Source organism: Pteropus medius, unplaced genomic scaffold, assembly GCF_902729225.1.
Source record: "Pteropus medius unplaced genomic scaffold, Ma_sr-lr_union100, whole genome shotgun sequence".
NCBI classification, from domain to species: Eukaryota; Metazoa; Chordata; class Mammalia; order Chiroptera; family Pteropodidae; genus Pteropus; species Pteropus medius.
The window spans coordinates 119,133-124,147 of record NW_024345916.1 but is presented as its reverse complement, the minus strand read 5'-3'; the positions used below and the strand labels follow the sequence as shown (position 1 = coordinate 124,147).

Below are 5,015 nucleotides of genomic sequence, written 5' to 3'. Positions count from 1 at the left end.
ATGAATGAAGCAATCTCGGACCTTCCAGATAACCAGTCCACCAGTAAATCTGGCAAGTAACTTCATATGACATCAGGTGGGAGAGAAGAATTGCTCAGCTGAGCCCTGCTCAAATCCTTGACCCCCAAATCATGAGATATAATAATATAATTGTTAAGTTTGGGATAATTTGTTATGTGGCTATAGAAAACTGTAACACCGTCCCTTATTTTATAATCAATTCTTATCCCTTCTGGGTCATCCTACTTCTCAATACACACATTTTTTTGTTAACAACTTTTTTCTTCCTTAGTGGTTCTTTCTCCTCCACCTGTAAGTATGCTGAGTCTTTTTCATCTCGATAAAAACCTTCTTTAACCTTCTGTTCTCATTAATTCATCCATCTACTGCAAAATCTGGCTTTTGCCTTCACCATGCCCCCTGAAATTCATCTGAGTTCACAAATGTTAACTCCTAATTAACAAAGCCATCACATATTTTTCTGTCCTTAAGTTGAACTATATCCAGTTTTAAAAGCTCTCATCATGATTTGGTTTTTCAAGGATGAAGAGAGCTGATGTGCTAGCCTGAGAAATAAGGTGAGAACCAGAACTAGTCTGCACAGCCAGGGACTTCAGGTCTTCAAGGCATGAGTTTCTTCAGCTGAATTATAAGAAACACTTCAAGACCAGGAGAAATCCTGAAGACAAGGTGGATTCAGAGTGAATGAACCAGGTAGAACAGAGTTGGGTAGGTGAAAAGAAAATACCAACCATGAAAAATGATTAGATCTAGAATTCTGGTCTGGCATTTGAGCAACCAGTAGGATCAAACTCTAAATAGTAGAGCAGTAGGTTCGGGGGCTGGGGAGAGGGGGAGGGTAGACTTAGAGCAGCGTGGAAAACAGGTAGGAGGGAGCCCTTAAGCAGATTCTTAAACTTTATTGTGCCTGTGAATCAACTGGGTAAGTCTCATTAAAGATCCTGATTCCCCTGCTTTGTCCAAGAGATTCTTAGGTTGGATTAAATATTTCCCTTTCAAATAAACACTCCAGGTTATTCTGATACAGGTGGTCTTCAGGCCAGACTGTGAGAAACAATACCTAAAGTAAGAGGGTCTTGGCTAGGGTGTTTCAGAAGAAATTTGGCTATTTCTTCTTTATCTAATTAGTTAACTCATTAATTTGCTCATGATTGCACAATCTATGATGGGCTCAGCTGGGACACTGGGACAGTTGAGCTAGTTTTCTCTCTCTTCATGTCATTTCAAGACTTTTTTCTCTCTACATGGCCTCTCTATATGGCTTCTTTCCATGTGGTCTTTGCAACAGGGTAGCTAGACTTCATATATGGTGATTTAAGAATCCCAACAGCACAAAATGGAGGCTGTTAGTTCTCCTTAAGGTAGAGGTCTGGAATTGGTAGTGCTACTTTTGCTATATGCTATTGGTTGAAGCAAATCACAGGCTTAGTCCAGATTTAAGGGAAAGGGACTATTTAAGTGTGTGAACACTGAGAGATGTAGTTTACTAGGAGCCATAATGTAACAGATTGACAGGAAAAATAAGGAAGAAAATAGGATAAAGCTGGAGATGCTGGGAACAGGAAAGTGTTATATTAGGATATGATATGCACATCACAACGAATGCTCACTTTTTAAAGGTGAACTACAAACTGGGCTCTGAGCATTTCCCAGCGTCCAAGAAGATCGATTAGGATTAAAGAATTCTAAGCAGCCCTGATACACAATAACGTATCATTATTAATATAATGAATCAAAGTAATAATAATTATCATTTTTTGCAGTAGTCCAAGTGATAATGGACATGAGAATAATACAGATTGGAATAAGATACCAAAAAAAAAAAAAAAAAAAGAGAGAAAGATTTTGCTTCTAATTAGATGTGAAAAGAGAATTATCATTAGTTTTATTAGGCATAGAATAGCATTTGAATTATGTAGAAAGCTGTCCTTATTTTTTTAGAGCTATATACTGAATATTGGGATTAGCCATCATGACCGCTATAATTTACCTGAAATGCTCTAGCAAAAAAAAAAACAAAAAAACATATATATATATTCTCTCTCTCTATATATATATATAGAATATATATGGTAAAAATCTAATAATTATTAAATTGAAATGACTGATCATTGTTAGTTTATTATACTGTCTTCTCTGCTTTTCTCATATTTGAAAAGCCTACTAGTAAAAAGTAAAACGACTACACCAATATTTGTTAATTGCCTTCTATATTCTAGGTTCTGTTTTATGGAATGTGAACATCAGCAAATAGAACAGACCAAAAATCACACTATAGGAGAGAAAGAGAGACAATAAATAATAAAGAAAATAAATAAGAACAGCATACTGTATGTATGAGGTGCTAAGTGTTATAGAAAAGTAGAGCAGGAATAGAAAGATTGGGAGTGCAAAGATGGGGAGCAAGTACAATTTTAAACATAGTGGAGACACCTGAACAAAGACCTGAAGGATATAAGGAAATTTTTCATATGTATATCTGGAAAGAGCATTTGAGGTAGCGGAAACAGCAAGTACAAAGGCATGGGTGTATCTGGTGTGTTCACATTCTGTAAACAGCAAGGAGGCCAATGTGAGAGAAGCAGAGTGAGCGAGCAGGGGAGCAGTAAGATAATCAAGTAAGATAAGAGGCCAGATCACACAGGTTCTGGTGGCAACTGCAAGGAATTTGGCTCTTATGAGAATGAAATGGGGAGTCGCTGAGTTTTTGATCAGAAGAATGACATAATGTGAATTTTGTTTTCAAAGGATTGCTATGGCATCTGGGTTGAGAAGGGACAATAGGGAGAAAAAGGATGGAAGCAAGGAGAGACAAGTCAAGAGGCAACTGCAGTAATCCAAGTGACTGATGATGGTCTTTGAATTGGCATTGTAGAACTCAGTGTGAAAAGTAAAACTATAAATGTTCTAAGAGAAAACATAGGGAAAAAATTACACTGTATTGGCATAGGCGAAGCTTTCTTAGAACACGAAAGAATGAACCCAAAATTTAAAAAATATAAATTTTACTTCATCAAAATTTAAAATTTCAGCTTATCAAAATATGTCATTAGGAAAGTAGAAAGGCAAACTACAAACTGAGAGGAAATATTCATAGTACATATATCTGACAAAGGACTCATGTCAGAGTCCTATAGGTCAATAATAAATTAAACAAAACTATATAGGCAAAAAATGTAAACGATTATTTCATAAACAATATATTCAAATGGCCCTTTCTGTACCGATAGTGCTTTTGCAAACATAGGGAACGTTCCTAAAACCAGTGGGACTTTCTGTAAGAAGTGTGGCAAGTACCAACCCCACAAAGCGACACAGTACAAGAAGGGCAAGGATTCTCTGTATGCACAGGGAAAGCAGTGTTACGGCAGAAAGCAGAGTGGTTATGGTGGGCAGACTAAGCCGATTTTCCGCAAAAAGTCTAAAACTACAAAAAAGATTGTCTTGAGACGAATGTGTTGAGCCCAATTGCAGACCTAAGAGAAAGCTCACTATGAAGAGATGCAAGCATTCTGAATTGGGAGGAGATAAGAGAAAGGGCCAAGTGATCCAGTTCTAAGCTTCATATTTTGATTTATTATGAAGACGATAAAATCTTGAGGATATGTTCACTTCCAAAAAAATATTCAAATGGCCAATAAACTTCTGAAAATATGCTTACTCAACGTTGTCATTAGAATAATTGAAATAAAAACTGCAATAAGATACCACTGCAGACTCACCAGAATATTTAAAAGACTAATATTTAAAAGACTAGACTCCGTAATTCCCTTCTAAAGTTGTATAGCCCTTTAGTTCAGTAGCTCAAAGGAAGTTTTAGGGGGACTGAGGAGACGAGGTGGTAAAGCAGAAGGGAGGCCTGGTCTGCTCTATTATGTATTGGCAAGAATGTGGAGAAACTGAAATTACCATGCAGTGTTGATGGGCATGTAAAGTGGTTTAACTGCTTTGGAAAACCGTTTGGCAGTTTTGTTTTTTTGTTTTTTTTTCATAAATTTAAACATATATCTACATTACAACCCAGCAATTCCACTCACAGATATATACCTAAGAGAAATGCATATATATGCAAAAAGCCAAACGATAATAGTTGCTTTATTATAGCAGATTTGTTTGCAGTAGCCCATACCAGGAAACAACCTGCTGGTCCATCAACAGAATGAGTAAACAACTGTGGTATATTCATACAGTGGAATACTACTCGTAATAAAAAAGAACTATACTTGCAATGACCTGGATGAATCTAAAAACCATGTGGGTGAAAAAAGTACATGACAAAAATAGTACATACTGTATTATCCCCTTTATATGAAATTCAAGAATAGAATTTATATGAAATTCAAGACAACTAAGCTTTGATGATAGAAAGTAGAAAATTGGTTGTCTTCGGGTTGGGGTGCTAAAGTGATATCTCTTTTTTTTTAATTCAACGAATATTTATTCAGTGCCTATTTGTGCTAGATATTGGTCCAGGTATTTGGGACATATCGGAGAACAAAACAAAGGGCCCTGCCCTTGTGGAACTTACGGTCTAGTGTTCATGACCATTGTGCTTGCACACTGTTACCCTGGTCAAGTCCCAGCAGCTTTCTGTGCCTCTGTCCTTAGCTGCCCCATGGGGGAAGAAGCAGACCTAGCCCAAATATGGATAATGTAACTCGTGCATATAGATGCCAAATAAGACACTGCCCCACCCACCACCCAGATAGTAGATTGGGCTGGAAGTCAACTTTTAATAATAAAGTATAACGGGGGAGGGCTGTGAGGTGATATATCTTGACCTGAGTGTTGGCTACACTGGTGTAGACGCTTGTCAAAAATCATGTCTGTGCATTTTTCTTTTTATAAGTTATACCTTAATAAAGTACTGTAAGCATAAAAAGGAATGATTCCATAATTCCCCTTAAAGTTATCCATCACTTTAGTCAAGTGGTTTGCATGTACTTGTTTGATCTGGCCTAGTGGCCTTAGGGCAATTAACGGGACAAGAGGGA

At 37.0% G+C, this 5,015-nt stretch overlaps 1 pseudogene; it reads left to right on the top strand.

Annotated features, from left to right (window-relative positions):
* LOC120612368 (60S ribosomal protein L36a-like) lies at positions 1-3,632 on the top strand (annotated as a pseudogene).
* Positions 3,633-5,015: the final 1,383 nt, after the last annotated feature.